The sequence below is a fragment of the Nuphar pumila genome, chromosome 2, assembly GCF_984573655.1.
Source record: "Nuphar pumila chromosome 2, dmNupPumi1.hap1.1, whole genome shotgun sequence".
NCBI classification, from domain to species: Eukaryota; Viridiplantae; Streptophyta; class Magnoliopsida; order Nymphaeales; family Nymphaeaceae; genus Nuphar; species Nuphar pumila.
The window spans coordinates 93,334,435-93,359,494 of NC_143250.1; the positions used below are offsets into that span (position 1 = coordinate 93,334,435).

At 40.0% G+C, this 25,060-nt stretch overlaps 1 pseudogene across 1 annotated transcript; it reads right to left on the reverse strand.

Annotated features, from left to right (window-relative positions):
- Positions 1-15,901: 15,901 nt before the first annotated feature.
- On the reverse strand, positions 15,902-22,151 carry LOC149846155 (pre-mRNA-splicing factor 38-like; annotated as a pseudogene). Its single transcript, XR_016430258.1, has 6 exons — positions 21,612-22,151; positions 21,090-21,211; positions 20,837-20,927; positions 18,099-18,216; positions 17,938-18,002; positions 15,902-16,652 (listed from the first exon to the last, which is right to left on the reverse strand). The product of XR_016430258.1 is annotated as a pre-mRNA-splicing factor 38-like (transcript).
- Positions 22,152-25,060: the final 2,909 nt, after the last annotated feature.

The following is a 25,060-nucleotide window of genomic DNA, read 5'->3' on the forward strand; positions in this document are numbered from 1 at the left end:
GGTTGGCTGTGGCAAACATGAACCCGACCCATTTATTAAACGGGTAACCCGACATGACCCGCCAACCCGTTTAATAAACGGGTTGGGTCGGGTAAATGGGTAAATAGGTGCAATCACATTGCTGCTGCACCACGGCACCCTCTATCACCCCAATACAGTGATGGTGGGTGCTCAAGTGCAGCAGCATATTTAAATGTGCAATGTGATTGCATCGTTCTATTTCCAAAGCGGCCTCTCCATGGCAGAAGTGGGGGTCACCGGCTGGCTGTCATGTTGTCCCACGATCGGGTTGGACCCATTTGTCACTCAGATCGGGTCATGCTGAAAATGAGTAAAAGGCTCATGCTACAATCGTGACTGTTCCTTATACTTAATGCCACGTGGCATTTAATGGAAGCATTAACAGCTGATTTTCTGTTAATTTTGAATGAAAAAATAAAAAATAAAAAATAAAAAGAATGGAGTCCCTCTCTCATGATCGCCGAAAATGAAGTTCTTTGTTTGCGTTCTTTGAGAAATCGTTCCCTCGCACACATTTAACATCGGGATCACTGGCGCATGGAGCGAGGAGGGCGCCGAGGAAGGCCTCAAGAGACGACGACGAATGGTCTTCGGGCAAGTTTTGGAGCACCAGATCATCCGAACCCAATGCTTTCATTCCCTGCTGGTACAGACCCATAACAATATCAAGAGGATGGGTTTTCAGTTTTCCAGTTGGTGTGTGCTTTGTCGACAGGCTGAAGAAACTACACAACACCTTTTCTGGTCGTGTGAAGTGTTTCAAGAATTGTTTTCTAAAACTTGGAGGGCTCCATCAGTTGTTGTGCGGGAGGGTTGCTTTGCGTTAGATCTTATCCTCGGCCCTGCTATAAGTAGACGCGAAAAGAAGTGGAGGACTATTTGGAGAGTTTGGTTATTTACAGTGTGGTGGTTCATATGGATGGCCAGAAATGATGCTACTTTTCGGGATGTCCTGTTCAACCTTAACCGTTTGACCCATAGGGTCTTGGCTGATGTGTATGTTATCTTACGCATATATCTCAAAGACCTGCCTCTGCCACAAACCGATCCTCATATAGATGTTTGTGGTCCTCTATGAGTGTTTTGTTTTGTGTTTTTTGGTGTTCTCATGCTATGCTGTTGTGTTTGTGCTTGTGGGTCTCAACGCTTTGTTGAGTTTCACTTTTAAGTAACGTTGATCGCTTTTCGGCTCTCTCTCTCTCTCTCTCTCTCTCTCTTGACCCTGTTGGTATGCATATTACCGTGAGGGTTGATATCTATCGCACCATCAATGACGAACGACTTCCGATGAGTCTTCTGGCCATATGCAGAGTAGTCCGCCTACTCTCCTCTCTCAAAAAATCACAAATTTAGAAAGGTTCTCTCTCTTGGATTTTCTTGAGTGGGTCACCCATTTTGATTTTCTTGGATTTTTCTTGTTTAGTTTTGCTGTGGATTTTTTGTTTTGTTGCAACAACTAGAATGTGTTGGTTTCCAGATTTAGCTCGACGATTCAACTCTTGTTGTGCCATTACAATTCCCTTAGTACGAGGTCCCTCTCTCGCTCTAAATGTTTTCTTGTGTTCAGGTTCGTTGGTGATTTTTTTTTGGTGCCCAACAAAGCTTATTTTACTTTTTGTTTGATTTTTTCAATGATCACCAGTGTTAGTGTTGGTAATTGCAAATGGTTCACATTCTGTTTTTTGTATATTTGTTGTCTTTGTTGGGCATAAATTATGTATTAATTTTTTTTATAGTTGTGCTACATACTTGATAGTTCTTTCATTTTTTGAAGCTTTGGATTCTTGGTGCCAGTTTTTGAAGGTTTTTTTGTCTTCAAACCATTGCATTTTATTATGACTGTGTTGTTTGAGTGTGTGGTTATTATATGTGATTCAAGATGATCAAGGAAATTCCATTTTGGTACAACATGCTATTTGGAAAATATTTCAATCATTTACTCAAAAAATGTTGGAGATTTCATTTCAGTTATTTTAATGTAGTTGAATGCATCAACTTTGGAAGTTAGTTTTGGCAATTATGAGGATCTAAAAATCATGGTTGTTACTCATTTATTTACATATTTTTTATGGGTTGTGCAGGAAATTGGGTGCGTGAGTGAGTTTTTCTGCTTTTGGGTGTTAGAAAATGTGATTTTTGTGTGGTGTTTTTCTTTTATTCTTGGTTGCAGTTTTTTATTTTTTGACATTTAAATCTATTGACTTTGCTTTCTTATTTTGTTTTTTGTGTTTGTGGACTTTAAGTTATAATTTTGTATTCAATCAAATTAATATGGTTGAATGTTGTTACACGGACTCGACTAGGGAGGTGCCGCACTCGAGTAGACACGGGTGCGGCTTAAGACACGGCCCAAACTCGGTCAACGCTGAGTCGAACTCGGTCAACGAGTCGAGGCCGAGTCCATCCTCATTTTGGACTCGGTCAACGTTGACCGAGTCCAAAAATATCCATTTTTGAAATATGTTTTGGATTTGGGTCGGGTTCGGATTTGGACCCGACCCAGATCCAAATTTTCTTTCGAACCCTAAAAGGGGTTTACGACAGGGGGAGGGGCTTACCCTGTCGATTTTGCCTCCCCCCATCTCTTGTAGCTTCCTCTCATCGGCGATCCACTCCGACGACCGTAGCCGCAGGCGACGTCAGCAACTGTCTCCCCCTTTCATCCGTCAACAGGTATGCCCCCCATTCCCACTCTCTCCTCTTCATCCGGCAGGGGGCTCCCCCTTCCTCATTTTCCGGCAGGTGGCGGAGCCCCTTGCCTCCGCCCCTTGCTGGAAAAAAAATGAGGCAGGGTGCTCTGCCCCTGCCTCGTTCTCATTGTTTGGCAACCCCCCCCCCCTCCCCTCCCTGCACCCTCTGCTCGCAAAAGAGGGGTCCCTGTGCCTCCGATTCACAGAGGAGGGGCTCGGCCCCTCCTCGTTTCCCATTTGTCTGATAGGGGTAAGAAGGAGTGGGGGAAGGATGGGGCTCAACTGACAGGCCGAGCCTTGCCCCGTCAGACAGAAGGGAAACAAGGAGGGGCCCCTCCTCGTTTCCATTTTGTTTCGCAGGTGTAAGAAGGAGGAGTGGGGGGAAGAAGGGGGCTCGGCTGACAGGTCGAGCCGAGCCTTGCCCCACCGGACAGAAGAGAAACGAGGAGGAGCCGAGCCCCTCCTCTATGAATCGAAGGCAAAGGGAGGGGTCGAGCCCTTCTTCTGCGAGCAGAGGGTGCAGGGAGGGGGGGGCTGCCGAAAAATAAGAACGAGGCCTGCCTTGTTCTTATTTTCCGGCAGCCCCCTCCCCCCCTCTGCTCACAGAAGAGGGGCTCGACAAGGTTCATCAAGGGCTTGAATTAGAAGATTCTATTTTTATTTACTTATTTTCTTTTCAGTTTTAACTTTTCAGATATAATGGCAAGTTCTAGCGGTAGTGTCAATACATTTGGTTCAAGTTCTAACCCTGAATTAGAAGATTCTCAACCACTTTGGACGCTTGTGACAAAAGGGATAAAAGCTGATGGTGGTGGTGGGAATGTGCAGTTTCATTGTAATCTATGTAAGACTGTTTTCACAGGTTCTTATACGCGTGTGAAAGCACATCTTTTGCATATTCATGGTCAAGAAATTAGGTCATGTTCTGGGGTTAACAAAGACATGTTAAAGCAATTAAAGAAAGAACAAGAGGAAGCTGAAAAGAAGAAAATTGCAGAGATCAGAAATGATTCGATTAATCTATCTTTTCCTATTGCTAGTGATATACAAGAAGAGCTTTTAAAGAAAAGAAAGATGGAAAACAATAAAACAATACAAGCGTCATTCAAAAACATGGCAAGAGCATAAATTGATAAAAAGATTGGTCAATTCTTTTACTCAAGCTCAATTCCTTTTAATATAGCTAGAAGTTCATACTGGAAAGATATGATTATATCTTTGGCTAATTGTAATTTGAGTGGTTATGTGCCTCCTAGTTCAGAAAAAACTAAGAACAGTCATTCTTGCAGAGGAAAAAAATAGAATTGAAGACTTGTTAAAGACCCAAAAATTTGCATGAAAACGACATGGAGTGTTGATTGTTTCTGATGGGTGGACTGATATACAAAGGCGACCACTGATAAACTTCATTGCTTACTCACTTAATGGGTCAATCTTTTTGAAGACTGTTGATGCATCAGGAGAGTATAAAGATGTTGAATATTTAAAGAGAATATTTGTCGAAGTGATAAAAAAAGTGGGTGAAGAAAGTGTTGTGCAAATCATTACTGACAATGCTCAAGTTTGCAGTCGTGCAGAAATGAATTTGGCAAGTGAAGATACATATTCACATATTTTTTGGACTCCTTGTGTCGCACATAGTTTAAATTTGGCACTTAAGAGTATATGCAATCCATCAAAAGATGATACACATGCACATGAAATGTGCTTATGGATTGAGGAAATAGAGCATGATGTTCGAAATATTAGAAATTTTGTTGTAAACCATGATCATGCCCTTTCTATATTTAATAGGTATTCTGATCTCAATTTACTGAAAGTTGTTGAAACTTGTTTTGCTTCTCTCATTGTTATGATGAAGAGAATTAAGCAACTCAAGAATGCATTGATGATGATGGTGGCTGATCAAGATTGGAATTTTTATCGTACTGAAGATGATGTCAAGGCTCAAGCTATCAAAAAATGCATCTGTGATGATTTTTGGTGGGATAAAATTACATATTATGTTGAATTTACATAGCCTATTTTAGAAATCTTGAGAGAAGTTGATAGAGATGTACCCATGCTTCATAGAATTTATGAAATATGGGACAATATGATTGAAAAAGTTTAAAGTATCATTTTTAAACATGAGAAGAAAGATATTGCACTTGATGATTCAGAATTTTACAATCATGTACATTCAGTTTTAGTGAGAAGATGGGATAAAAGCAATACACCTTTGCATTGCATGACACACTCTCTTAATCCAAAATACTATGCAAAAAAATGGTTGACAGCAGGTGTTGGTCGTGTTTCTCCAAATGAAGATCCTGAGATATCAAAAAATAGAATGATATGTTTGGTAAGACTTTTTAATGATCCTCACATGTTTAAGGTTGTAAATAGTGAGTTTAACAAGTTTTCTACTGGAAGATTTGATTCTTTAGCAGCACTTGTGGCAAGGGACGAAAAATATCCTCTTAATTGGTGGGCAACATATGAATCAGAAACACAAAATCTGCAACGGCTTGAAATGAAGTTGTTATCCCAACCTGCTATATCATCTTGTTGTGAAAGAAATTGAAGTACATATGATCAAATTCAAACATTAAAAGAAACAAACTCACTAGTAAAAGAGCAGAGAATTTGGTTTATGTTCACTCTAATCTACGATTAATTTATCGTCGCACCAAAGCAGAGTATAGGTACTTTTTTTTCTTTGTATTCAAAGTTTGTATTTAAATATTTGTATTCAAAGTTTTAAGTTAGATACTAATATAGTCATTTTTTGATGCAGTTGTGGACCATCCAAGAATTGGGATGTAAATTCAGAAGATTTTGACTTGGAGGGAGAACATAATTTTCATACTCTCAACATGAACTATATCGATCCTGTTCTTCCCTCAAATTCAGACGATGAGGCAAATTTATGATAAGTTTTGTTGTTTATCACACTCATAAGCTTCTTTATGTGTTATATTTTGGTAAGTTTGTGTTGTTAAGAATTTCTTTTTTATTTTTGCTTTAAAATTTAGTGTTAATTTATTATTATATATATAATTATATATATTTAAAATATATTTTTTTAATATATATATATATAGTCGAGTCCCTGTGTCCGAATTTTTTGAAATTGCGCCGCACCCGTGTCGCACCCGCACCCATATGACATAGGTTGAATGTCTTTGTGCATTCTAAATTTGAATGACCTGAAATGATATTGGATATTTTCCTATTGCCTTTCCTTCTGGTTGACAATTTCTTTTTGATAGATATGTATTGTTTATTTCTTTTAAAATTCTTGTAAATCACACCTTCATTATGCACACACTTTATCCATTTTTTATAGTTCTCTGTTATAGTTCTCCATCCTAATTTTTGAATGTCTGGTGGCAGGCGATAAGAAAGACTCTGTAACTCCATAATTGTCTGTCAAACTTAGATGTCCAATCACCTTTGGTAGATGAAAAGAAAGCATTTTTGCTTTCAAATAAAGCCCCCATACTATCAAGTTCGGATGGAAAGGAGGCCATTCTTGATATATCAGATACAAATGAAGGGAAATAGGGCATACCTAGCCAGCAACATGGTACAGTGTCAAAAACGGTTCATGGTTCAGAAGTCGAGCAAACTAAGGGTGCTCTTCATGAAGGATTTTTTTATAACAAGGATGTTGATCTACATGCCCATGGTATTGTGTTGGATGTAAAAAGAGGAGGTGAGAGAGAATTCAAATATGAAAACATGGGTTGTTTGGAAAAGGTTAGACTTGATGACGTGGAATAGTCTCATATTGACGGTGTTTGAGTTTGTTGTAGGCTTTATAACCTACATGTAAACTCTTACACTTGTTCCTAAGAACAAGAGGTTGGGATGACTACCACACGCGCGTGTGCGCCCGCCGTGCCAGGCCGGGTTCGGGTTCGGGTAATTGGCCCTTTAGGGCCATATCCAATCAAGACCAAAGTACCTTTTTGCCCAAAGTTTCTGTGTTTATGGGTTATGAGAAATGATAATGGGTCATGACTCCTCGTAGTCCATGTCCGTTAACGAGTCTTGTTTCTTTGGATTCTGTAACGGATATCGACTCTTCGAAGTCCGTTAACGAGTCTAGGCGCCTCGGATTCCGTAACAGGTCCCTTTCACGTTTTGTAACCGTTCGTAGGTTATAAAAGCGTGGTTAGGGCTGGGGTTACGCATATGCTAGACACACAGAATTCTGAAGAAAGGCCATGTATTTTCTCTCTCCCTGTTGCTCTCTCTCTCTCTCTCTCGCCTGAGTTTTCCCTGAAGGAGTTTTCTGCAACATTGGTTTGTAGAGGTTGTCTTCGAAGGACGATCCATCAGAGTGCACCGGTTCTGATCGTTGAGGCTATTGTATCCTGGGGGAAGGACGTCGGACCCTGTTTGCACTGTATGTGGGGGTGAATCTTCTATAAGGGGAGTACTTTCGTACGTCTTAGCCTGTTATACAATATTAGCATGTTTTCGTTGTTTTTATTGTGTTCTATACAATTGTTTGTCTATTTGCTTTTGTCTAGATTTTGGTATTATGCGAAAACCGACTTGCTTGCTCCCTGTTTATGTTTCGATTTACTGTTAATCATGATTTGTATTCTGCTGCATATCATGATTTATATAATGTTTTATATCATGATGCTGATTGTGAAACTGCGTGATCTGAAAACCGGTCCAACATATTGATCTTGTTAAATTTGACATTACATAGTAGTTTTTCTTATACTGCATCTTTTTCAAGTATTACAAAACTTCTGCAGTGTAAAAGTTCATTAAAGTGTGTGTTTTGCTGGATATGGTTCGTTTGTGGTCTAGATGAATGTTGGGTGTCATTTACCAGGGTTTGGAGAGGTGACATTAAACTTTATCCTTCTTTGCTTAAGATGAATTGAACTAATAAATTAACACTAATAAACTTTCGCTAAGAGTTTGGTGCTTGCATATTGCGGTTTTAATGTGTCAACCTTTTTGTGTATCATGTATCATGATGACAATATCAGACTACACGTATAAGAGTCACATGATCCCCTCATTCAGGTTACATCAGCATCATACTCATGTTGGGCAACACTTATTTTGCAAAAATATTGTTGTATTGAACCATTGTGGCAAATTAGCTATTGTAAACTCCTTGTAATGAACTAAAGTTAGTCCAGTGCGCCATTGCTTGATATATGAGAAACCTGGTTTTGTTTTTGTAGGCTGTTATTGCACTTAACATTTTTCTTCATGGATTCTTATTTGCGATTATACAACAACAACAACAACTACGCCTTCATCCCAAAACAATTGGGGTCGGCGATATGATTCTTATTTGCGATTATGGGACAGAAAAATCTGGTTTAGCTAAAAAGGGGAAGAGAGATAACTGTTAGATGTCAATAAGATGTGCTATGTGTGTGTGCATTTCGGCTTTTTGAGAAAATGTCATATCATGCAAGTTATGTAACTATTCTTGATGAAAGATCATCAAGATGCATTCCAGAATATGGTCATACAACAATGTACCCTGTACAAAACTTGATGCATATTTTTTTTATTCTTTGTGATATAAGCAAATCATTCTTCAATGTAGAGACGAGTACAAAGAATTTCAGAAGGTGATTCAAGAGGACGTACAGGAATTCGATGATCACGTGGAAGAAGAGGTATCATCAACGCAATTTAGTTACACACATAGAAATGCAAACACATTATCCTAAATACATGCATAGTATGTTGACAAGATTCGTGTGTTTGGCTGTTTGATGCTGCAGAATGGAGAGAGGTGGCAGATTCTCTGGAACAAAGATGAATCGGATTGCAATTGGCAATCTTTGTTGTGTTTTAGTTTGATCCCTGTATCTGACAAGTTTGGCTCATAGGACTTACATGGAAAGAGTGATGTTGAAAAAGAATTTGGAGGAGCATCGAGTTGCCAAGACCGAGTGTAAGCAAACGCATTCATGGCTGAAGAATCAAGCAAAGAATCATCAAGTGATAGAGAAGATGATCATAAAGAAAACTTTGTTGTTGATTGGAGATCAAAGCATCTTTAATCACTCTTGATCCTTTATTCATCATGTCCATAGCATCTTATTGTTGTGTTCATGAATCCCAAAGTTATTCCACTTTGAAGTGCTCCTTCCTCACCCCCTTCCTCTCTAATTTTTCCTTAAAGAAAAGTTCATATGTTTTCTTGGGTATCTTTTCAATGCTTTTATGATATTTTCATGTATTAAAGTAGACTCTAACATGAAGTTTTAAATCATTTTTAAACTATTCTTATCTTCATGAATTATGAACCTTAGAAATCAAATTATATAACATATTAGACATGATAAAAACTTCCAACATAGTAAATAACCCGTGGTAGACATATTTATGGTCAGATCTAACATCTGGTGGCTAGATTCGTGCAAACAAGAACATGTGTCCTGTAGATGAGGGTAATGTGGGATATGATGAGATAACGGAATCTGGTGCTAGTGCACAAGGGCAATGTTTTATCAAAAGAAAAAGTAAGAAGATTAGATGATATAAAGCAAGGAAACACCAGCTAATTTCTAAAGAGTTGGATATCCTCCACCAAAAGCTGCTTTGATGTTTTTGACCAAGGGAAAACAAATTTGGCCACTTTTAAATTTTTTTTTGGTTGACAATTTATAACTCAATGATGGGTGGCCTCCCAAAGAATAAAGTCCCTCTTTGCCTGAATGATCCAAGGGCTTCTTCCCACCTGAGCCCCAGCGGCGGAGCCAGGGGTGGGCGGTCGCCCACCCCAGAATTAGAAAATGAGTTGACTTGGGACTCGGCCGAGTCAACTCGACTCGGTGATGCTGGTGTTTTCTGTCTGCAAAACCCTAGTTTTGGAGTTTCAGTTTTAGGGTTTTGTTGTTTGCTGGACTTGTAGGGATGGTTTCGAAGGATTCTAATTGGTTATGAGAGGGGATTGAAGAGTGGAAAGAGAGCTGCCTCCATGGACGCCAGGAAGGGTGGGTGGGCGGTCATCGACCCGAAGGTGTGGAAAGTTGGTTTCGTGACGGCCTCCGACCATGTACGCTCCGCTTCTGATGCCGCCGCGGCGGAGGAAGTCGTTTTGTCGATCTCTGCTATGTCTCTGACCAGGAACACGCTCTCCACAGTGATAATCCTGCCTCCCCGGCATTCCGTGGAGGCGGCAGCACGGGGGGTCCCTGTCCCGGTGCCATTGTCGCCTCGTCGGAGGCCGAGCAACAACCTACCTAACGGGAGCTACAAAGTGCCAGACTATATGTTGAGCACGTTGCCGCTGGCTTCGCCTTCAAGCAGGACCAAGTGTTCCGTCGATTGAGTTCTCGGAGGAGCCCTCGCCTCGTTGGGTAGCTAAAACGGTGTCCGCATGCGTCAGCGGGGACGGAAAGATGGATGATTTTGTGCAGCATTCTGCCTCCCTGCCGGCCGCTGGTTTTCCCAACATCGGCAATTTGACTGTTGTTTTGATGGTGAAACCGCCTCCGGGAGTTCAAGGTAAACCCTTCTCACTTTTTTTCAATCCATTTGTCTCTATAGTTCATTTTGGGGTAACAATTTCAGAGATTTCAATGTGAATATTGTTGTGGCATATATGAAAATAGTTTTTTGATTTTGAATATTGAAAATCCAAAAATTGTGGTTGAATTCTATATCATGTTTGGGCTTTGGTAAGTGAACAAGACTCGTATATGGATTGTGGTTTCTTTATCTTTGTCTGTGAGAGAAAATACATAATTGAAGAGGTTCACTTTTAGTGGGTGTAAACGAGTAAAGGTTAGTTTTAAACATTTTGGTTATTAAAAGGCATATTGTTGTTTATCGTATTACCATAGGACTCCGTATCCTTCGTTCTTGTATTTCAGTTACATAGCTAATAAATCTAGTTAATGGGGAATGTTACTAAATTCAAATTGAAAAATCCAACACGTTCAAATAGTTCCTTGATCCCTTCCCAGCAGGATCGTCCTTCAAGATCATAGCATTGTGCCCAAGACCCGAAGTCTGCCCACCCAACGAAAAACTTTTGGCTCCGCCACTGCTTAGCCCCTCCACGCATTTCTTGATGTGACACGGAATTTTACATTTTGAGAGGTCACTCATACATCACATATCCGTCATAAAGCTAAAACTGTATACCATTCTTTTCATCCTCTGCCTCAACTTTTCTATATTCTCATCTCTTCCCACCTCCCTCCATGTGTACATATACCTCACTCTACACTCGGTATGCCAATTAACACCTCTCTCTCTCTCTCTCTCTCTCTCTCTCTCTCTCTCTCTCTCTCTCTCTCTCTCTCTCTCTCTCTCTCTCTTTCTGAGCCATGAATACAGAGGTATGATATCCTCTTGTATCAAGAGTCCATCTATGTACAAGTACGGTTGTTTAATGTCAAATGTGGTTCTTTCTACTGGTTGCCTAATTAATGTTTTGGAATAACCAAACATCTTTTTGTTGAGCAAGTTTAGTTGGAGCCGGACTAGGCTGTCAGAGGGTCAGTCGGGGTTTGATTCCCGCAGGTGTTACCCACTTGTTTAAGCTGAAGCCCAGCTTAAGCCCTGGGGGCAAGGGTCTTAGCCACTGAGTTTTACCCCTGAGAGAGTTGATCTAAGATTTACCTGCTACCGGGGCTCGGGTTCATCCATCTAATAAATAAAAAAAGAAATGTGTTGTGTGATCTGAAGATCCTTGTTTTGTTTTAAGGTTGCTTATTAACATTTCTTCTTTATAATTTGTTGAACATTCAGACGATGGTTGGTCGAGAAATGCATTTTTTATGCATTGATTTCAAAAACATTGCTTGTAATTTCAAGCATTAAATCGTAGGTGTTCAAGGGTCACTATAGTTTTTCAGAACATAGTTTTAATTCTGTTAATTTAATAGCAGATCAATTTCACTACGCAAAAAACTAGTAATAGGTGTTATTCTAATCTGGCCATTCTTTGTCTGTCAATGTTGACAGAAGCCTAGTGTCACTGAAATCCATGTCAGGATGGACTGCAGTTCAAAAAGAGAGGGTTGTGTATGTTCGCCCCCGATGATTCACTGAATCCCACGTCTGTGTTCGGGGCTTTGAATGAGCACCACGTATACAAGCACATGGGGCTCGTATTTCCGTGTATGTTGACATAACTTTGCATCGGACTCTGGTGTTGTTGCAAAGACTTAAGTACCCTTTCTTGCTATTCTTCTCATAAAGTGATGGTTTAAGAAAATGACAAAAATGCCTTTCATTCAAAAAAGAAAAAACAAACAGTTCAAAAAAAGGACAAACATGTCCTCCATCCATGAAAGTCGAGGATGATGTTGACTCTTCAAAGTCTTCTTCTTTTTCTGTTCAAAAAAAGGACAAACATGTCTTCTTCTTTCTCCGTAAAACACTGTAAAACCCTCTCTCTCTTTAGAGAAGAAATCAAGGGAAACAAAGAGTTCTTCCTGGAGAAGGCCATGAACATCAACCCTCTCACTCTCTCTCCCTTCTCTCTCTACTTCTGTGCATATCCAACAGACGATCCTACATTGCTCCATCGCCATCTTCTTCTTCTTCCTTCTTCGTAAAACACTGTAAAACCCTCTCTTTCTCTAGAGAAGAAATCAAGGGAGGTAAAGGGTTCCTCCTGGAGAAAGCCATGAACACCAACCCTCTCACTCTCTCTCCCTTCTCTCTTTACTTATGTGTCTGATTTAGAGTTTTTGCCCTTACAGGAAGGGGGTTCGGGGGCTCCCCCCCGGCGCGGATCCCGCTGCGCGGTCAGCGGGCGGGGGTCCAGGGGGGGCCGCCCCTGGCGGGGGGCTCGGGGGGCAGCGCCCTCCGGACCAAATTTTTTTTGGGCCTTCCAACAATGATTTGTAGTATTATCGGGCTTTCCTACAGCAATTTGTAGTATTTTCGGGTCTCCAACGAAACGCTATAGTGATTTGCAGAAGACACTATAAATCGCTATAGCGATTTGCGGAAGACACTACAAATCGCAAATCGCTATAGCGATTTGTAGTGTCTTCCGTGAATCGCTATAGCGATTTGTAGATTCTTTCGCAAATCGCTATAGCGATTTGTAGTGTTTCCGCAAATCGCTATAGCGATTTGTAATGTTATTCAGTAAGCAAATCGTTGTAAATCGCTACCCGAATTAGGACCAACTTGTCAGGGCCATATCTCTCTAACCAGAGGTCATGTTCCAAATTCGTAAAATGTGGGGTCTTCGTTATTGAGTCTAGTTTATTTCTGTAAATTTTCAGCAAATTTTATTGTCATTTCATTCCCCATTTTAACTTCAACGATACATTACAACCACAATCATCAAAAGAAAGATTGCCCAAGCTAAGAGTCACCGTTCTCGCCCTCCTCCTCGACAACAACCCAGTCGGTGCAGTCGCGCTGAGGATGGCCAGCAGAAGCTCCACCACGTCGTCTTCCTCTCCCTAGCGAGGAGGTCTCAGCGGAGCCGTCGTTCCGGTGACGGGTGTTCATCTCGTTCCGGTGACGGGTGTTCTACGAAATGTAAATCCCCCCTCCTGTAAGGGCAAAAGGCCATGAACACGTTGGGAGGAGCCCTCAGACCCTCCTTCTGTAAGGGTAAAAGCTCTGAATCAGACTCCATAACTCTTCAAGTTGAATGATGCTACCCACACTGGTGATGCTACCCACGCTGGGAGGAGCCCCCAGACCCTCTTCCTGTGCAGGTCAGTCGGTGCTTGATGGAGCAATGTATGATCTTCTAATGGATGTGCACAGAAGCAAAAATAGAAGGGAGAGAGAGAGAGTAAGAGGGTTGATGTTCATGGCCTCCTTCAGGGGAGATTTCTTTCTCGGATAATCCTGCAGTGCAGAGACTGGGTCTTAAATAATCATCTTCGGGGCACTTAAGTCTTTACAACCACTCCTTTTCAAGAACCGTCATTTTTTTTTGCACCAATGGAGGAGAGGGTACTTAAGTCTTTGCAATCGCATCAAACTCCAACGCTAATTAATGCTGACAAACATGGGGATACGAGACGCACATGCTTACATACGTGGTGCTCTTTGAGACCCCCGATCATGAGATGTAGCTAACTGCCCTGTTCGGGGGGGGGGGGGAACATATAACCTGCTTTGGTTCAAAAAGATCCAGAAGGCTATCCATGGCCTTGATGGTGAGACATTATAATCATTAGTTCGAGTCATGATATTGTTTAATTTCCTCGCTTGGTATTTCTAAAAAGAGGACTTTTATATGAAAAACTAACATGTTGGTATGTGCTCCCCTTGTAGGTATATATGAGCAATACATAGACTTCCCTCAACAAAAACTGACCATTGTAGGTTGGGTTGGGTTGATCCTCAACTGGTCATCAAGGCCTTAAAGAAAACAAGACAGCAACCATAAGCTCTCACTCACAGTTCAGTGAAGCCAAGCCTGATTCAACACCCCCCCCCCCCCCCCCTCCCCACCCCATTCCACCCCACCCCACCCCACCCCACCAGCCGACACCGCAACTCCACTCACTGAAGGAGAGCAAAAGCCAGCTGAAGCATCACCACCAACTCCAGAGCCAGCCAATCAATCCTCCTCCTCCTGCTGAGCCTACCCCTGCACCACCAGCAGAGCCTACACCAGAACCACCACCACCACCTACCGAAGCTACACCACCCATTGAGACATCCACTCCACAGTCATCAGCTTTTACAGTGATAAAGAAAGTCACTGAAGATATCCAACCCATAGATTACCACTCAAGGGACAATGCATATAGTGGACATTGGTACACTTACCATGGGAAACATGAAGTGCCCCAAGTTGCGGGGGCAGGTTGTATGTTCCAACCTATGCTTACTCTTACGCCTATAGGCCTACCGTGCATGTGATACCTGAACCTGTTCATTACAGGACAGCACCACATTCACGGTACTATCGTGTGGAATACTATATGGATGATTACCCTAGTAACCGTGGCAATGGGGGTGGGAGCAGCATTACTTCCGTCTTTAGCAACGAAAATCCAAATGTCTATAGCTTGATGTAGGAGGTCGAGTTTTGTCACTATAGTAGTGGTACAGGGCTGGGAAATGAAAAAAACCACTCATGGTTTGGCTCGTACTTGGCTTATAAAGAGCTCGTTCAAACTTGTAAAATAAGCTTGGCAAGCAGAATACAAATAGCAAGTGTTTCAGCTCAGCTGGGCTGGTTAAGTACTAACAAATATATTGATCACATAATGTACTGTAGAATAAATAGTTGAGGTGTTTAGCTTGCAAGCAATATGGTTTCGGCTTTGAAACAATGTATTTTTTTCATAAACAAGCAAACTTGAGCTTCGTTGAATAAGACTGAATTTTAAATCCCATTACTTCCAGCTTTGAAACAATGATTTGTCTTTTAGATGAACCAGCTCGAACTTGGTTAATTTAACTTGAGCTCAAGCTTGACTCAACTCGCTATTAAAATGAGTCGATCTTGAGCACCTTTTTACCTTTTTGTTCAGTTAGTTTGCTCAGAGAGAGAGAGAGTAGAATAGAAGCCAAAAGAGAAGGGGACGATGCTTTGCTTGTTCATGAGGTAACGGAGGGAATATTGGAATAGGGTGGTAGGTGTCATTTCATAGGCCGGTCTTTCTTCTCTTTTTGTATCGAATAGAAAGGTCCTCCAAATGGAAAGAATTATTCTAACGCCCTTTGTAGTCTCTTCCTTGCATATCTGCGGGACTGCGACACCGTTCACATTTGCTTTGGATGGGCTCTGCATTGTAGACTTTCTGATCCTAAAAAAAATCGGTGGTAGAGGGCTTCCACTTGCTTCTATTATTTCCATAACCTTCGAAGATAACACTTCAACCCTCAGTGATTATCTTGTTTACGGGCGAAGAATTACATTTTCGCATATTTGTAGTTCGTAGATCTTTAGCCCAGGCTGCCATTCTGCATTCTCTCTCTCTCTCTCTCTCTCTCTCTCTCTCTCTCTCTCTCTCTGATAGCCCAGCTGCGACTGTCTCCCCGTCTCCCCCACGACAGCAAACTCGGTTGATTCAGCAAACATGCCTGTCCAAGATGTACGTTCTAGTTACTGGAAACCCAGTTAATCCACTCAATGTCCATATGCACAGGCCTTTCATACTGAAAATTGAACCTTATATCCGACCACAATGATCAAGTGTTGGATTTGATATGCATGCTTCATAGAATCCATACCATAGCGAACAAGAAATCCGAGTACCATAAGTTATTGCATCTGACGTATTAAAGCTTAGGCAGCATTATATTGTTCTACAACCTAACATGTAATACTAAAAGTAGGTGATCAACACACAATACACTTCATACAGGCACTCAAAGGCAAAGACAACACTATAATGAATATTCCAGACCTCGTTAGGAATGATACAAACACTACAAAGCAGATGACACCACAAGGTCTGACAGGCTTCAAAACGCCTTTGGAATCACAGGCTCAGGGCGGTTGGTGCCATCTCCCCGCTTCTTCATTTGTCTCTTTTGTCACTCTCATCAAGGCCTCGTTGCGGACATCACACTCTTAAGGGCTTCAATCCCAGAGAGGCTCTAAGGCGGTTCGCCTCGGCAATCTCAGGGTCAGGGTGGTCGGTGCCATCACCTGCATCCTCTTTCTTTTCTTTCTTCTTCTGCTCCTCACGGCCATCATTCTCATCAAGAGCATCTGACCGCCTCCGTCACTGAGGGCTGGGACTGTGACATCTCTTCCTGTGCTCTCCATCTCTTTCATGTTCCTTCCGATCTCAACTCCTGCTCCGGCTTCTTGCGCCTCTCCTTGTCTCGGTTTCTCCTGTGATCTCTACCATCTCTATCTCGGCCATAATCCTTTTCATCCCTAAGGCGACCCCTGTGATGCCTCTCCCTCGCCCTGTCCCTATCTCTTTCTTTGTCCCTGTCTCTCTCTCTCTCCCTCTTCCATGATGGCGATCACGTTCCCGTTCATAATCTCGCTCATAGCAATCTCTGTTAAGGGAATGCCATAAAAAGAATATATGAAAATAATGGCAACCTAGAGTTTAGAACCCACACAGAAAACAAAGCGGGAAAACCAATGTGACAATTAAAGACCAGGAACAAGAATATAGATACACGAGGCAAACAAGCAGAACTAGTAAACTTAAGTTCACATAAATGCAATAATTCACCTCAATCATGAAAAGGTCGAAACCTGGTATAAAGATTAAACAAAGGGAGTGTATGACCCGTCATACTTCTCACTGCACACTACCAGTGCAGAGAAACCTGTCCGAGTCATCATGATTTTTTTTAGGAAACATTCACTCTGCTAAAGGCCTGATATGCCAATAGCAGTGACATGACCTTGAATACAAGGCACTGCTTAACCAAAAGGTTTCCAACTATACAGAAGACACAAAAATGCTTAGTTACATATGAAGGGCTATGCATATATAATGCATGTGTGTGTGCATGTTTTAGCAGCCATTTAGGATAATAACGGTAAATCAATGAGCACATAACAATTTTAATTCCATTGCATATGTAACCTTTTGTTCAAAACAAATGAAATTGGAAGACCTTAAGCATGATAAAACAATATGAGTGCTATTATTGCCAATATCTGAACAAAATCCAAAGACCATCATCAAGCTATCAAACAATTTTAAATTCAACATCAAAAAAGAAATTTCAAAATCAATGTCAACCTTAGGCACCTATTCCACATGTATGTAACCAGTGGCATTAATGGAGAATTTTATAGCAAGCAGCAACTGTCTTAGAAAGTTCCAATTCAGGGAAACACAAAAAAAATGAAGCACTCAAATAAAATTTAAAAAAAAAAGGGAAATCAAATAAAAAAGAAATTCAAAAGTTTCCATTATTTCAAGAAGAATCTTAAGAAATTGGAACAGTATGATGAAAAATCATGATAGGTTATAACTAGGCAAGGGTTTAAAAAACATATTGTATTCTAAAGTTTAGGTTTCTTGAAAGGGCCAGAGTTAGATATACGCTTATGGATTTGAATCTTGGACAGAGATCATGAAACAATGAGGAAAACATTAGGGAAGGGAAAGGGAGATCCAGACAGCCTCCTCGACAGTAAAGGAAGTCAATATCATGACTAAACATCATGCACATGAAATAGAAATGGTTAAGCAATTGAATAGCCAAGAAAATCTTATGAAATGAACAATTAGCAAGATTTGCAACGCCAAAACCATGTAGACTGAACAAAACTCAATGGTGTGATAATAATAATCAGCTCATAATAAACCTGGATATTTACCTGTGTCGATCACGTTTTTTGTCCCTATCTCTGTCCCTCAAAGGACTCCTTTCCCGACAATATTCCTACAGAAAGAAAAACACAAATATAAGGAGAGGCCAATTCTCATCTAAAAAACCAAGTGGTTAGATGGAGCTACAAAATGAATAACTAAGGCTGACCTTATCATTTGCCCCATTTTCTAAGGCATGATCATCCTCGTCCTTTTCTTCTTCCTCCTCAAAATCATCTTCCAGAGCACTTCTCGGTTCTAATTGCCCTGCTGATTCCAGAGTCCATCTGTCCTTGTGATAGACCACATAACAAACTCATTAGCATACATCATATAAAAGTAGAAGCAGGGGTCATGTACTTTTATAACATTTTAGACATTTACATGGCATTTTAAAAGACATTTTAAGGAATTTTTAATTTCTTTTTATTTTGTCATTAATATAAAAAATATGTTACGCACCCCTAGCCAATCGGTTGCTTTTAGGATTCTAAAAGCCACGCCCCTCCTCAATTCTCATATATCAACCATATTCCTATATTTCCTAGAAGGTGCTCAATCCATTTCCAAACATTATGATCTCACTTGGTAGAAACAAATGAACAGATAATTCATTCTTTTCTACTGTTTTTTCTAATTGAGGTAATCATTTGCTTAATTATTTTTATTAGAATGTTTTTTATTTAAGTAAATAGTTAGGACTTTAGTTGTCTTGCTTATCTCACTGGATATTAATTTTTATCATCTTTATAAACTCATTTTTTAACCAAAGCCCGCCCATATGGAAGGGCTGATGCACTGTCAGTTCCTATTAAAGCATCAACCATTGAAAACCAATTGCAAAACAGAACCTGCAATCAGACAAATCACAGACAAGATTATCCAAATACCATAGGTGGATGGTGACCTGAGTGTAAAAGAATAGGCTATTACCGAGCCTCTAAAGATATTTTTTGGCAATGCAGAAAATATCTCTGTCCAATTCTAAGTGAATTGGAATGTTTTGATTAACAATCTCACTAAGCATACTATATCGCCATCTACTCAACGCCTTAAGAAAAGTGTTATCCAATCCAAACAGCTCCTTATGTCACTGATCATGGGTGAACATAATAATCCATCCCAAAATTTTGGAATTTTCAGGAACTTGAGAAACTATGGATATGAGTCTTGTTTATTCAAAATTTTGCAGTAGACATAGTTTTAGAATTTTACTGCTTCATTTCCTTTTCTCAAGAATATTAAGAGCCATTAAAGACCAAGTAATTCAGTTCAATATTGGTTTAACAATGTGGAATTTATTCTTCTGTTTATTCTACTGAAGCTACAGGATCTGAGAAAACAGAATACCATGATATTTAAACTTGGATAATAATATTGCAGTAAGGGTCACAACAGTATTTGTATTTGTGAATCTAGGACTCCTAGAAAAAGAAAAATCATGGTAAGAATGGAAAAGTATGCATACGCATTCTAGGAATATTATGAGATAGACATATTAACAGCTCGTTCTACAATAAAAATATCAAAGAAAGAAGAGTCGGAGTATACATTTGCATGCACACTATGATACCGCGACATGGCACCTTGGGTACTGTACCCGTGTCGACACGGGTACTGGAACCTGGACACGGCATTTACTGTGTCCTATATTATATTATATTATGTATTATATTTTAAATATATAATATATATTTTAGATATATAATATATTTTCAGTATATTTTAGATATATAATATATGTTTTCAGTATATTTTAGATATATAATATATATTTTTCAGTATATATTTAGCAGTGCCCCCACACATTTTTTGGAATTGCAGTGTCATACCCGCACCCGTGCCCAGGTGACATAGCATGCACACTATATTACCGCAACACGGAACCTTGGGTGCTGTACCCGTGTCGACACGAGTACTGGTACCTAGACATGGCATTTGTCGTGTCATATATTATATTATATTATGCATTATATTTTAAATAAATAATATATATTTTAGATATATAATATATATTTTCAGTATATTTTAGATAATATAATATATATTTTTTAGTATATATTTAGCCATATCCCGGTACCCACATTTTTTGGAATTGCCGTGACGTACCCTCCATACCCGTACCCGTACCCAGGTGACATATTTATCCAATCTGAGTATGGACTGGTATAGACCATGTTACTTTTTTATGTTTTATTGCATGTCTTGTAAATCAAACCCTGCAGCTGTAAAAATTTTAGTGGAGATCATCCATTAGACGAGGAATTTCTTATGTTAAGACAGGTTTTCAAAAAAACCTAAAGATCAACGGTCACAACATCAAAACAATTTAATCCAAAGCATGTTTTCTAGTAAATAGATGATGATAAACGCATCTACATGCTCATGTTTCTGTAGTAAAATGGGCCCCTGGCAATCACCCTTGCTCATCAATATGGAACTAAAGAATGAGAATAAACTCATTTGGTCCTACATCAATGAGAAGTTCTACTGTGCCCATCTCTGTAAAGTGGAGAGAGAGAGAGAGAGAAGGAACTATACACAAGTTTGATGGTTGTGGTATCATGTATTCACATGGAACAAGCTTCAGTGGATGTTACAAGCATCATCAATGGTTAGACAGGCACTGTTAGAGGCCAAAAGGAAAGGGGAATCCGTAGCAAAACACACCCAGTTTGTGCACCTTGAACACATTATTAATCCCATAAGACGCCATTATTCTAGTAGCATAAGGCATTCATGCTTGGGATGAATAAGCTAATGTTTACTCAGCCAACGCACTAACAAATTCAAAACCTCTCAAACGTACGTGCTATGCCGGAATTGACATGAAGGAAAAAAGGTGCATAAATAAGCTTTAAGTACATTTTCAGATTCAGGAAAGAGATGCATCTTTAGAGAAATCACCTTTTCAGAACACGTGGAAGAACAACGTCACAAGAGTAGTCTTTTGTAAGAAGCTCGTCGATAAACTCATCAACGTGGTTCAAAGCGAAACCTGATAAACAATGGAAAGACATGAACTCGATAAAGTTAGTTCAACCCCGAGAAAACATCAAAAGACAACTTCACGCACGGGTGCATGTCCAAATAAACAAGCTTGCAAAGGTAAACAAATATGTAAACCAAATTTCTCATCAAGACCCTTCGGCATACTTACTTCCATCTGATAATTTGAACCTCAATTTCCGATAATCATTATATAAAGGCTCGAGATATTGGTAGGCATCAGTTGCTTTATCCACCAGCCGCAAATAAAACGCCCTTAATATCCGAACATATCTGTTCCAAAAAAGATAAGCAAAAAAATAAATAGACAATTTCTTCTTTGAAGCACGTAAATAAACCGGTAAACAATCCCAAAAAAGCAAAAGTGAATCAAAAAATGAAAGGATGAGTTATTCGAGTTCACTGTGAGCGTGCACACACGCGCGTTGCTCCTGCCACCGGACCACACTTTTTCTGTTTCGGAATAGAAGAGAAGGCGAAGCATCAATTATACATTCATTTCACCATTAGCAATTGCATTAGAAGACAAACAAAGCCAACCATTCACTACAAGAGGAAAACCCTTAAAATCAATGAAACGAGAAATGCAAAACCTCTATAGATCCCAGGAAAGAAAAATAATAATAACAACAAGTGAACAAAGCAAAAAAAAAAAGCAAGTTGGGGCATTTACTTATAATCTTCGTTCTTGACGAATTCGACGACGATTTCCTTCTCCGACTGGATCTAAAGCATCTTCATCACCAAACACATAAAAGGAGTCGCCTTCCTGTTCCCACCATACGTTCCGCCGAAATGGTCCAACTCCATGGCCATGTCGACGAGGGTTTCCGCGGTGAGGCCGAAGCATTGCTCCTTCCAGTAGGTGTTCTGATAGATCTTCGACCTCAAAACCTTCTCGACGAGATTCTGAGGGTTCGTTACGTGGATGCTCTTGGCCGTCGGATCAGTTCTATTAGCCATTCAACTCCCTCTCTTACACCCCCAAATTCCCTCGGGAAACTTTAACGATTCTAGCAAAAATGGCGAACGCGATCGCTGCCTCACTGCAACAATTTCACCTCTTCTGATCTCTTTCGAAACAGAATCGAGAATCGGAGACGACATTCAACCCTGCAAGAAAGATTGAAACCAAAACCCTAGAAATTTTCTCGGATTGACGATGAATGAAATGAAGAGATGACGAAGAAATCGTCAGAAAAAAGGGAGAGGAACGAGAAGATAAAAATTTAGGGTTTAGTCCCTCGTCGCCTCTTTCTTCCCATCTTGCCGAGAGAAGATTCGGGTCCGGATCTTGCCAGAAATATTTTGGTTCGAACCAGATCAGGATCCTGTGTCTGTGTTTATCTGAACCCAGATCCGACTTTGAGGTGCTGGTGACGAGTCCTGGTCTTGGTCCTGGTCTGTGTCCTACCTGTCCTGACTTTGGGCAGGATCAGATCCGGGTATTGGTTCGGATAGCAGAAACCATACATAATGAATTTTTTACTATGCGAAGGTTCAATTTACGGATCCAGATCTTACCCAAAAAGTTCGGGTCTAACCTGAACAGGATCCCGTGTCTGTGTTGATCTGAACCCGGATCCGACTTTGGGGTGCTGGTGATGACTCCTGGTCAGTGCCCTACCTGTCCTGACTTTTGGCAGGATCAGATCCGGGTATTGGTTCGGATAGCAGAAACCAAACACAATGAAATTTTTACTATGCGAAGGTTCAATTTACGGGTCCAGATCTTACCCGAAAAGTCCTGGTCTAACCTGATCAAGATCCCGTGTCTGTGTTGGTCTGAACCCGGATCAGACTTTGGGGTGCTGCTGGTGATGAGTCTTGGTTGGTGTCCTACCTGACCCAACTTTGGCAGAACCAGATCCGGGTACCGGTTCAAATAGCAGAAACCAGACACAGTGAATTGTTTTTTTTTCATTATGCTATCGTAATTTAGGGGCTGATTTAATATTGAAAATTATGATATTTTTTTTAAATAACACTTATTTCAATAATAACATTTTTATTGATATATATAAATGCAATTGAAAAAATAGTAATCTTATAATATTCCCATTTTTATATTGTTGTATTTTATATATTTCTATGTTTTATAGATTCTAATATTTTTTTAGATATCTCAAAAAGCCTAAAACTTTCAAAATATCATGAAATATTTCTTAGTTAAAAGAAGACTTATGACATTGATTTTTCGTATGCATTTTGGAATGAAAATTTTTGGATTACTAAGCAGGTGACTAAACATAATAACTAAAACATTAATCAACTTTCTGTGAGCAGCTAATAAGTTGCGTGGTTTAATTTCTTTTTCCTGGTTTGGTTAGCAAGCCCGGGTAAAGCAGCCCCAAACCACATGGGGCTCCTGTGGCAAGATGAAGGCTCATGATCGAATCCCTCAACCACATGGGGCTTAAGAGATATCTAGTAGGGATCTGACTAACTCCAGCTTGCCTTTAAAAAAAAAAAAAAGAGTTGTGTTTTTGTCTGGACCATGCAAGGAACGGACCCAAAAAAGTAAGATCTGAATGGATAGGCCAACTAACTACTAATTGGTCCATTTTCAAAATATTTCACATTGGATTTGGATGGTAGGCCTGGATAAATTGATCCAGTTCAAGCTCAAAACCATATCGTTGGTAGGTTAGAGGCAACGCAAAGAGGTGGTCACCCACTAAGGCCAACAGTACGATGCCCTCTAAAACTATCCAAAATGTTACCTTTGTCGTAAACATATTTACCAATCACCATATCAAAATTCTATCCAATAAAGGGGAAATCTCATGATAAACTGAAAAATTATACATGCTTAGATTTTAAAAAATTTTAAAGATATAAGATTAACAAACGATATGGATGCATAGGAAAAATTTGAAAATCATTAAAATCATGATAAAAATGTAATGCAAACACAATATATATAAGAAAATTAATTGTCAATGTCCCATAATAGAAAACTTGATTAAATGAAGCCACCGGCATGGCCAAAAAAAAAAAGAAGGAAGTGGTTGGTGCTCATAAGGAGGTATTTTTGTTTAGTGATTTACACAATAGCATGTGTTTTTCTTAGCTATGCATCATGCACCTCATGTAAATCTAGCTTTCAAAAGCGAAGAACATGTTATTAGAGATATCAAAAGAAGGGCAGATAAAGTGCATTCACATTGCAGCTAACCTATATTTAGTGTTGAATGCCAAATCTTTGAATTTTTTAAGCCCAAGATTTGAGAGCAGATCAGGTGATCATACAAATCACTTTAAATCTGCCAAATCACTTTAACTCACTGTCCACAAATTGCATAAAGACTGTGGGGTCTTTCCTGCAATGGACGGTGAAGATGTCAAATCACTTTCTTAAAATAATTTAACGGATCATCTGATATGTTCTCCCAAGATTTGAAAGCTAAAAACTGAAATAAATATTTAATTATGAGAGGACCTTGTGAGATGGGAAGACCAAATATTGAACGCTTGAGCCACTGGATTTGGCGACTACATCCTCTCCAAGATGTAGCTGGATTTGGAAGACGGAAGCACAAACTCCCAACCTCTCTCCCTGATTTGACAAATACAAGTGCACTCAAATGGCGGATGGTTATGGAAACTCCGTGAACCAATTGCAACACCACCTTCTACAGGTTTACACACAAAGCTTAAATGAGTGCAGTTGCAACCTGACCACCATCAAAAGAAACCAACCTTCTACATGGAAATAGAGTCTCCTTAAGATAACCAAGCACACTAATAGGCATGCTGCTTCAAACAATAAGTTTTTTTTTGTCAGAGGTGAGAGAAAATGATAGTAGAGATGGTATTTAATGAGGGTATAATTAATACCACCAACCTTCACAGGTGTTTGGGAACACTGTTTTGAGAGTTTGGGAACACTGTTTTGGTCATTTTCAATTACATCCCGACAAGCATGTTAGCAACTCCAGCCTCATCTCCCATTTTCTTTTTTCTTTTTGAAAGACAAGCATGTTAGGTATATCATTGCGTTTTGAACCTGCAACATCCCGACACAAAGGTGACTGGTACTAGCTGCTCCTACCAGACAAGCAGAGTTCATTTTCATCTCCATTCCCATCACCCCTCTCATCTCCTCTTAAACACAGGCTA